This window comes from Chiloscyllium plagiosum, chromosome 35, assembly GCF_004010195.1.
Source record: "Chiloscyllium plagiosum isolate BGI_BamShark_2017 chromosome 35, ASM401019v2, whole genome shotgun sequence".
In the NCBI taxonomy this organism is placed as follows: Eukaryota; Metazoa; Chordata; class Chondrichthyes; order Orectolobiformes; family Hemiscylliidae; genus Chiloscyllium; species Chiloscyllium plagiosum.
This window is the reverse complement of record NC_057744.1, coordinates 8,412,626-8,424,236: the sequence shown is the minus strand read 5'-3', so window position 1 is coordinate 8,424,236 and position 11,611 is coordinate 8,412,626.

Sequence of the window (11,611 nt, the reverse complement as noted above, 5' to 3'; positions counted from 1 at the left end):
CAGCCAGTGTCGGATCGACACACAGTCTGTTGGTGTTATAGAGTAGATGTTTTAGAGCACTGCAGAAACAAGATCTGTTCCACACAGTGGCTAGAATCTTGTAGAGGCCTGAACGACTTGAGGAATGTGTCGGAGAAGTCCAGCGATGATTATCCTGTCTTTGGAACAATTCACTATATCTTTTAACTTAGTTCTGGGTGTTGACATATTCTCGCTAGGCAGCAGCCCATTAAGGAGATTCCTGCTCGTTAATGACTGTATTAACTGCGCATCTCAGATCATTAATACACAGCTACCTATCCTACCACAACTCAGAGGGTAGCAGGGTTAGTATTGGGGATTGGGATAGATGACATTGAGTGAGGGAAGGTGCTTCAGGCAATAAAAAGTGGTAGAGAATAAGCCTTGGTGAGAAGTGGGTACAGTAGAAGAGATAGAGTGAGTGTGAGGTTTCAGAGGGAAGATAGTGGCGTTTACAGATTGTAGAAGGTCATCTTCCTGCCTTTTTCCTCCAGTGTTAGGCATTCCTCCAGCCAGCTGGGTATGCACTGAGGTAGCAACCTCACACCAGATGGCATGCTCTGGCGTTGTAGCCTCCCCTGCTGGCCCTTGGGGGAAGGGCACATCCTGCATCTGCACCAACCCCCATCCACCAGGACCTCCAGGTTCCTCCCAGCAATGTGTGTGGTGGCAATGTTCCCTTGTCTGTCATGTTCAGGGAAAATGTCAGGAATTGTGCAAGGCAGCTCCGGACTGACAGTATTTGTCCCTGTGCACATTGGCATTTTAAAGATGGCACCAGTGCCAGGGATGCTGGTCCACTTTGGGGTGTGGCAAGTGGAAGAATGAAGCTGGAATTGTATCAGAGCGGAGTGAATATGATGAGATGCGGCAAGCGAACTCGCTAGGCCTTGTGGAGAGAAGCCCTCCATGAAATTTGGCAAAACTGACACTTCGCCAAAAAACAGCTAACATTAAACCCATAGAAACTGGTACTAGCTCAGCAGAGATCCAAGGTACGTCGAGATTCAAGATGTCAAATATACAACACTACAAGCTTAACGCAAGGAAAGGGCTAAGTACAATTTTACCCAGAGTGCCATTTTCATTAAAGCTGACTGTTATTGAGCCCAAAATGTGTTGCTAGAAAAGCGCAGCAGGTCAGGCAGCATCCAAGGAACAGGAGAATCGACGTTTCGGGCATAAGCCCTTCTTCAGGGCTTATTGAGCCCAAACTATAAGTATTATTTCTTATATACAGTGCCTGAAATCTCCACAACAGCGCACAGTACAAACATACAGTTGCTATGTGGAAAATACACACTTACCTTCAGAATACTTTCATGTTTTTGTTATTTTTGGAACAGCATGCTTTTATGTAAGGAAGGCAATGTTAATATTAGTGTTTGAAATGCATTACCCTAGAACAAACCAGAATTAAATGATTTGCCATTATAAGTACTTCAGTGCTGACTGCAATAATGAGGAACAACCAAGGAATGGAAATTCTGAGGAAAGTTGCATTGAACTTAGATATATAAAGTTCTCTGGGCAGTGCAATGTGGCATGTGCTTATGAATTTTGTCAAATGACATGCTGAAGCCTGCAAAACACCAGCTATGTATGCAGAATATAACGATAAACCGAGGACATATTTGATTGAAACAAAAAGGAATACAGTTAACAGAAATCTCGTAAAGCAAATTATATCATTTCCGGAAAAAAGCTGAAAGCAACCTAACAGCATTCCAGTTAAAAGTGAGAAAGTCCATGTTATTGGAGAGCAGCTGACCCTGCTTTCAAAATGTGTCAAGTAATGGTGTGAAGATGTAGCACAAAAGTGCCATCACACTTTCCAAAGGAAAAGAAGTAATAGAAGAATTGAAGAACGTTCAAGGGAAATGAACTTCAAATTAAAAGTCGTTATGAATGTGAGTAATTCGCAGTTCAGCTCAATGAGACCAAATGCTGGTTACAGTGCAGTTATTTGTTTCCAATCACTGTTTGGCTGGGGTAAATTTTAAAAGGCTTGGTTTTCATCAAATTAAGAACAGATGAAGAAACGCTCACATAACTCAATAATTTCATGGGATAAGAATACATGAAGTGAGAGAAGGATCTCACTTTGCACAGGCAGTGGTACTGCCATTATGACAAGCTAGTGCTGCAAGGGTAAGACCTGCCAGCCAACAGGTAATCGTATTCATTACATCTTTAATCCTTTACTTCTAGACCAATGGAAACTGCATTAAACCCTCTGTTAAATGCAGCTGTGAATTTTGTGAGTCCAGTCCTGTAAACCCACTCACAGCAGTTTGCAAATTAAGACATGTTAAGACATAAGTGCAGAACTTGAAAAATTATTGTTTCAAACTGATTCATGTGGTTATCTGCCGTAGAATCCTAGAAAGAGTATTTGAGTTTAGTAATCTTCAATCAGTGAAAACCTGTCTGAATTAATACAAGTTATGACAGTTTGCTGACATTTTTAACCTGCTCAAAGGCTCAATCTATCAATGCAAGGGCGAGGCTGTAGGGGCTGGAAAATATAAAGAAATATTCAAGATAGCAACATCTGAGAATCAAACTGAGATTTGGGAGGTCAATGCTGAAACGAGTGTTCAGATATTTTCCTACTGCTGAGTTTTTTTCTGGATAGTTGAATGTGTGAAAGATGGGACCATTCCTCACCTTGCAACATTGACAAGGACTTTAGTAGTTATTTGGAAATGTAAATGAGCATGACTGGTATTGAGACTCATTTGCTCTTTTCCACATCATTTTGTTGCCTGTCTGAAAGACAAAGAGGAACTGTTTGAATTCTTCTGAGACAGCTGGTGAACATGGAGTTTCAGGAGCAAAAACACGCACCCAAGTTTCTGGCTGTCTGTTTCTTCTGCGTACTCAATAAAAACAGTATCTTTCTAAAACCTTTTTGTGTGCCTTTTTTGTGAGGGCAAAATGAAGAATGAAGGATCGTTGAAGACAAACTCTTACCTGAAAACAGGAAATAATTCAAGCATGTCATCAAACATCCCATCAAGGATACAGTGAGGAGCTGACAGATCCATCTCACTATCAGTGAGTAAATCCCCTTTCTTACAAGAATTATTCATACACTTGCCATAAGCAGCACATTGACATTTACAGTGTTGTCTTATAGACCAGGGTCTGTGGTTACTAATCCAGTGGAAAAGACATCCTTCAACCAAAAACATGTTTTGAGAAGTTATCGTCTTAACAACAGAGAAAATAAACAGAGTTGCTTTGCCTCTTTAACCCTTCTTCCAGAGTTTCCAGGATGAGTGGTGTAAATTTTACAAGTAGCACTTGAGGTATAGAACAGCATTTGATATACATCTGGTCAAGCAATTAGATGTAGAAGTCATTTTCTATTAATTCAAGATGTCGTCAACTTTCTAGTTATAAGTCTGATCCTCAAAAACCGAGGAGTTCTGCAAATCTTTTATTGCGAGAGGAAATGAACATACAAAGAAAGACATTATGCCTCAGTTGTTCAGGGCATAGGTCAATCTTGAATACTGTGCGCAGTTCTGGTCTCTGTATTTAATGAGACATGTAAATTCTTTGAAGGCTGTTTGAAGGAATTTGATTGAATTGATACTTGGAATGAGTGGATTGCCGTATGAGGAAAGGGTGAGCAGACTGGACTTGTTTGCATGAGCGTTTAGAAAATTAAGGGATGTCACAACTGAAGTTTATAAGTTTCTGAATGACCTTGATAATGTGGCTGTGGAAATAACATTATCTCCCGTGGGTGGGCCCAGAACTAGGGGACACTGTTTAAAAATTAACTATTGCCTTTTAGGACAGAAAGGAGGAGAAATGTTTCCTTCTCTGGGAGCCGTGCAACTTCAGAAGTCTCTACCTCCAAACGCAGTGCAGCAGGATAATTGAATATTTTATAATGTAATTATGATATGGAGGTGTTGGTGTTGGACTGGGGTGGACAAAGTTAAAAATCACACAACACCAGGTTACAGTCCAAAAGTAATTTGAAAGTACAAGCTCTCAGAGCACTACTCCTTCGGCAAGTAGCTAGCTACCTGATGAATGAGCAGCGGTCCGAAAACTTGCCCTTCCAAATAAATCTGTGGGACCACAACCTGGTGTTGTGTGATTTTCAACTTTATAATGTAGTGTTAGAGAGATTCTTTAGTCAAGGGAATGAAATGATATAAGTAGTAGGTGGAATCGTGGAATTTTAAACACAACTAAAACCATACAATGTAGAAGGAGAAGTAGGCTAACAGCCATCGAGTCTGCTCTGCCATTCAACGAGATCATGATTGATCTGATTATTCTCAACTCCATCTTTCTGCCTTTACCCCATATCTCAGACTTGAATGTATGTAATGACCCAGTCTTGATAGCCCTTTCTGGTAATGAATACCACAGATTAACAACATCCTGAGAGGAGAAATTCCTTTTTATTTCTGCCTTAAATGTGCAACCCCTCATTCTGAGATCATGTCCTCTTGTCCAATACTCTTCATAAAGGAAAACAACCTTTCAATATCTACCCTGTCATATCCTCAAAGAATCTTTTATATTTCAAAAAGGTCATCTCTCTTTTTCTAAACTCCAGTGAATAAAGGCCTAATCTGTTCAGCATCTCATTAAAAGATAGTCTCTCCCCTCCCCAGAATCAGCCCTAGTGAACCTTCTCTGGACTGCCTCCAATGTCAATCTTTCTTGAGATAAAGAGTCCAAAACTGTTCATAGTTTTGCAGCTGCAGTCTGACAACTGGCTTGTATAGTTTTGGCAAAACCTCCCGACTTTTACACACCGTCACCTTTGAAATCAAGGTCATCAGTCCATTAGGATCAGTCTTGCCCCATTGACTGACAGAACAGATGGCAGTGCTGAGTCTTTTATGTCAGTTCCTAATCATACGTCGATATGTTTGTAAATCAATTTCATTAAGGTACATTGACACTCTGTTCACAAACCATCTTTCAAAATTCACTAAAATTTTCAGCCCTGTTAGATAGGTTTCACTGATGCATTTCAGTGGAAAAGGAGACCATCTAGTCTATCATGGGAGAAAGTGAGGACCGCAGATGCTGGAGATCAGAGTCGAGGGTGTGGTGCTGGAAAAGCACAGCAGGTCAGGCAGCTTCTGAGGAGCAGCAAAATCGATGTTTCAGGCATAAGCCCTTCATCAGGATGGACTCAGATCACACTCCTGATTGTACCTTGTAGATGGTGGGTAGGCTTTGGAGAATCAGCAGGTGAGTTACTCACTGCAGGATTCCCAGTTTCTGATCTGTTCTTGCAGCCACGGTATTATATGGCAGTCCAGTTCAGTTTCTATTCACTGGTGATTTCCAGGATGTCATTTATTTGGGATCCAGTTTTTGGTAATGCCCTGTTATTGGAGATGGTCTTTGCCTGAACTGTGTGGTGTGAATGGTACTTGCCATTTTTCAGCCCAAGCCTGGATATTGTCCAGGATCTGTTGCATTTGGACCTGGACTGCTTCATAATCCAAGGGGTTGCTGAAAAATGTGTGATCATTGGTGAATATCCCCACTTCTAATCTTATGAAGGAAAGAACGTCATTGTTGAGGTATCTGAAGATGTTTACATATTTCTAAGTGAGGTTAATTAATGGTGGGAGAGGGTGGCAAATGGGAGGCATGGATGCAAGCATTAACTATTAACTACCACGGAGTTTCCCTTTTCCTCTAATAACACATGGGTGCATTGATGGTGTGGTAATTGTAACAAGGCCAGCCAGCTGGACTTCATAAAATAGGAATTCCCTGGTTGGGGTTGTTAATCTGGTCTAATCAGGGAGCCCTGGCTGACATACAAATGTTCAATGTCAGGGATATGGGCCATCTGAATACCTGGCTAAGTACTATTGTCAAAGGGTCGGCATTTGTAAATAAAGGCTGATTGCTACTGGGATACGGGCCTCTGAAGAGTTATTTCAGAGGTCCTCTTGTGGCACAGAGATTGTGCCCCTACCGCTGGACTGAGAGACCCAGGTTCAAATCCCACCTGCTCTAGAGGTGTGTAATAACATCTCTGAACAGGCTGTTTGGACAAATAGATTAAATAAATTAAAGAGATATTTCGAATGGGGAAAATTGATCTGCATGGAGCATGTTGGGGTAGATTTTGACCTTCACTTTCTGGCTGGTAACTGGGGCTGTGGGTCATCTTCCATTCTTTAGAATCTGCCCGATTTTCATTCCATTGGTTTCAACTGAAAAGCAAGCACCTGTCCCATTGTACAACAACAATATCGTCAGACAGGGTGTGAAACCGAGCTACATGGGCAGATTTTGGGAAAGGTAACCAAAAGCTTGTTCAAAGAGGTAAGTGTAAAGAAGCAATTAAATTAGGAGAGGAACACGGTATGATTGAAAAGAGTGAAGGGAACTCACTCCCTTGAAGGGTGGCATGGTGACTCATTAGTTAGCACTACTGCCTGACAGTGTCAGTGACCCAAGTTTGATTCCAGCCTTGGGGTGACTGTTTGGAGAAAGTGAGGACTGCAGATGCTGGAGTACCAGAGTTGAAAAATGTGTGCTGGAAAAACACAGCAGGCCAGGCAGATGCTGCCTGGCCTGCTGTGTTTATCCAGCACCACATTTTTCAACTTGGGGTGACTGTTTGTTTGCATGGAGTTTGATAATTTTCCCTGTAAACACGTGGGGGTTTCTGCCAATACTCTGGAGACCCCCACAGTCCAAAGAAATGCAGGTTAGGTGGATTAGCCAATGGGAAATGTGGGGTTACAGGGATAAGGGCAGCATGGTGGCTCAGTGGTTAGCACTGCTGCCTCACAGCACTCGGGACCTAGGTTCAATTCCTGCCTCAGGCAACTGTCTGTGTGGAGTTTGCACGTTCTCCCTGTGTCTGTGTGGGTTTCCTCCAGGTGCTATGGTTTCCTTCCACCGTCCAAAGATGTGCAGGTCAGGTGAATTGGCCATGCTAAATTGCCCGTAGTGTTAGGTGCATTAGTCAAGGGTAAATATAGAGTAGGGGAATGGATCTGGGTAGGTTACTCTTTGGAGGATCCAGGTGGACTTGTTGGGCTGAAGGGCCTGTTTCCACACTGTAAAGAATCTAATCTAAAAGGTGGAGGAGTTGGTGTGGAGGGTTGGTGCAGACTTGACAGGCCAAATGGCCTCTTTCTGCACCTCAGGGATTCTATGACTTTAATTCCAGGTTTTAGGCTTGAAACAGCTAAAGGAATGATTGAGTGATGGTTAAGAAGGCAGAATTCGAGGATTAGATTACTTATAGTGTGGTAACAGGCCCTTTGGCCCAACAAGTCCACACCGCCCCGCCGAAGCGCAACCCACCAATACCCCTACATTTACACCTTACCTAACACTACGGGCAATTTAGCCTGGCCAATTCACCTGACCTGCACATCTTTGGACTGTGGGAGGAAACCGGAGCACCCGGAGGAAACCCACGCAGACACGGGGAGAACGTGCAAACTCCACACAGTCAGTCGCCTGAGGCGGGAATTGAACCCGGGTCTCTGGCGCTGCGAGGCAGCAGTGCTAACCACTGTGCCACCGTGCCGCCCAAATGCAGAGATCTGAGGCTTTTAAGACTGGAGAAGGTGACAGTGAAAGGAGAAAGGCCAGGAAGTGATCTGAAAACAAGGAAGTGAATTTTAAAATTGAATTGGAATCAGAGTAAATTTCGTGGGGCCTGACCTGCTGAGGTTTCTTTTCAGCAATTTCTGTTTTTATTTCAGATTTCCAGCATCTGCAGCTCTTTCAGAATTTTAAAATTGAATTTTTGTTTAAATTGAAGCTTTAATTTCACAGACAACAGTGACATCGGGGGAACAGAATTTGGTGAGAGTTAAGAAATAGAAAGCTGAGTTTGAATGACCTGAAGGTTATGGAGAATGGAAGTATTAGCATCTGGAAAGCTTTCCTTATTGCATAATAGTGTGACTTTACTAAAAGCTGTGGTGTAGGAGCGGCGCTCTGAAAGCTAGTGTGCTTCCAATTAAACCTGTTGGACTATAACCTGGTGTTGTGTGATTTTTAACTTTGTACACCCCAGTCCAACACCCGCGTCTCCAAATCACTGTTACCAAACAGCTTTTTAATGTCTCTGGAATGTAACTAAACAGGATTAACTGGTCTTTGTTATAACCCTCTGTCAATTGAAAAAATGTGATTAATTTAATTTTAGAAAATAATTTAAAGTAATTCACTATTTAAAAAAGTTATAGTCACAATCATATCAGCTATGATAGTACTGAATGGTAGAGCTGCAATGGTACTAGACTCCCTACAGTATGGAAACAGGCCCTTCAGCCCAAGTTCACACTGACCGTCTGAAGAGTAACTTACCTGGACCCACTCCCCCTACCCTATAGTTACCCCTGACCTAACCTACACATCCCTGAACACTATGGCCAATTTACTTAACCTGCACATCTTTGTGGGAGGAGACTGGAGCACCCCTGGAGGAAACCCACGCAGACAGGGGGAGAATGTGCAAACTCCACACAGACAATCGCCTGAGGCTGGAATTGAACCTGGGTCCCCGGTGCTGTGAGGCAGCAGTTTCCCACCTCTGAGCCAGGAGGCCTGGCTTTAAATCCCACCTGCTGCGGAGGTGGGTAATAACATCTCTGAACAGGTTGGTTTTCAAAGGAAGTTCAAGATGCCGAATGGACTACACCTGTTCCTATTTCTTATGTTCTTAAAGACATGATTAGCATTCATAGTGCTCCATTGTGCACTGTTCGTGATCAGATGGTGCCTTTATAATCTGTTACTTAATCTCCTTTGGTCTATCATAGAGGTGTCCAAATTGGTGTTGAACTTGAGTAGGCACTTGTCATATCACAGTGACAGACAGTGTCAGCAATGGACATTTTCTCCTTCACTGGCACTGCAGCGCATTGCTGATCCCAGTTCTTTCCTCTGCTGAGTTTGGACATTTCCTGTCAACAACTTGTTTGATAGGGATTTTCCAAAATCATTTTAGAAAGCACTTACTTCAGTAAAACAAAGGAAGCTGTCTGCCTGTCTCCTGTGCAGCATAATAATCTCTTTGGGAGTGCTCATGCTCCTGGGGCTTTTACACATCTGGTTGACCATGATCCTAGAGATCTGGGTGAAAGCGAGGACTGCAGATGCTGGAGATCTGAGTCAAGATTAGAGTGGTGCTGGAAAAGCACAGCAGGTCAGGCAGCATCCGCGGAGCAGGAAAATCGATTTCTGATGAAGAGCTTTTGCCCGAAACGTCAATTTCCCTGCTCATCGGATGCCAACTGACCTGCTGTGCTCATGATCCTAGAGATGCCATGTCACATGACTGCCTGTGCCCCTGACCTCTCACTCCTGCCCTTAGCCTCCCAACATGCTCATTTTTGAGGTGTGCCTGATTTCATCCCATTTGGAAAGGAAATCACATCCAAAGTATGATAAAAAGCCCGTCTTTTTTTCGAGTGAGATAATTAAATAAGTAACAAACATAGTGGTTCAAAGAATTTTTTTAATGGCCCCATGATTCTTTTTCTCCTAATTTGCTGCATTGTTGCTCTGGAGATTAGCCTATGATTTCTTGAGACTCAGGGATAAACCTGCAGTGTTGGCAACCCTTTCACACGCTATGCAATCCCATTGCCATAGAGAAATAAGTCACTGGGAGAATTCGTGGGAAGGAAGAAGGGTACCAATGCATTATTCTGCCTCTGGCAAAATACTCCAGGGGCTGTAAAGCACAGGTAGTAGATGGTCAAATAAAGCTCCTTTAAGGAATGAAAGGATTTTCCAGCTGTTCTTGGCAAGTCCCGCCCAGTAGTAACCAAGAAGTGACTGAAGAAGGCTTCCTAGACACAGTTTAAGTAATCCAGCCAACTTTCTTTCACCTCCCTGCCATCATGAGGAATTGAGGAGAGATTACACAAATTAGGCCTGTTTTCCTGAGAATTTAGCATGCAGATGAGTGATCTGATTGAAGTCTTCAAGTTACTAACAGAAAACAGGGTAGCTACAGAAACTACTTCCACTCATTGGTGCTTCTAGAACCAGGGCATAGTCTGAGAATTAAGGCCAGACCATTCAGGAGAGAGATTAGGAGGCACTTCCACACACAAAGGGTGGGAGAAGGTTGGAACTCTCTTCCACAAACAGCACTGGATGCTGGATCAGTTGCGAATTTTAAATTTGAAATAAATAACTTTTCGTTAAGCAAAGATATTAAGGGATGTGGGCCAAAGACAGGCAAAGGAGTTAGGCCTCAGATCAGCCAGGATCTCATTCAATGGTGGAACACATTCGAGGGGCTGGTTGACCTACTCCAGTTCCTATGTTCCTTTGTGCCCATCATAACAGTAACTATCAGCTGCCCTATGGAGTTGCTAAAGGCATGTTTTATATGATAAAGCAAGTTGTAATGCGAGCCCTGCTATCTTGAGGTGCTCTCTCGCTCTACTGCAAAGGCAGCCTCAATCTTGGAATACCTCCAACTTTCCCTTCAACTTCCAAAGCCCACCCACTAACCTTGATTGGATAGTAAAAGCATGCTCTAAGAGTTAATTGGCTGAGTCAGGAGCTGGTATCACAACCACGCGACCGGTCCCTTGTAATGGATGGAAATTGTCTTGCCACTCTGCTCTCTCACCCTCTCACTGCTTCTGAAGGTGGGTTTGAAGGGGGGATGGGGTGTCTGCTGTATGAAATGTGGTCTTACCAAAGCCTTATAGAGTGTCAGAAATACATCCCTGCTTTATATTCTAGTTATCTCAAAATAAATGCCATCATTGCATTTGCCTACCTTACGACCGATTCAACCAGCAAGTTCACATTAAGAGAATCCTGGATGAGGACTCCCAAGTCCCTTTGTACTTCAAATTTCTGAATTTTCTCCACATTTAGAAAATAGTCTATACATCTATTCTTTCTACCAAAGTACATGACCTCAACACTTTCCCACACTGTATAAACATCTGCCACTTATTTGTCAACTCTCCTAACCTGTCTACATTCTTCTGCAGCATCCCTGCCTCCTCAACACTACCTGTCTCTCCACCTACCTTTGTATCATCTGCAGACTTAGCCAGAATGCACTCAGTTCCTTCATCTAGATCATAATTGTATGAAGTGAGAAGTTGTAGTCCCAACATTGACCCTTGCGGAACTTCACTAGTCACCCACTGCCATCCTGAGAAGGACTCTTTTATCACCACTCTCTGTTTTCTGTCAGTCAGTCAACCTTCTATCCATGTTAGTACCAGGCCTCAAACATCATGGGCTCTTAATTTACTCACCAGCCTCCTGTGCAGCAGCTTGTCAAAGGCCTTTTGGAAGTCCAAGTGGATAATATCCATTGGCTCTCCTTTGTCTAACCTGCTCATTACCTCCTCAAAGAATTCTAACAGATTTGTCAGGCCTGCCCTTCCCTTGATTGAACCATGTTGATTTTGTCCTATTTTACCATACACTTCCAAGTATTCAGGAATCTCATCCTTCACAATGGACCCCAAAATCTTATTAATGAGCGAGGTCAGGCAAATTGGCAACTAGGAAATAGGCAATTCTGGATTTAGTGATGTGCAATGAGGCAGACTTGACAAGGGAGCTTAAGGTG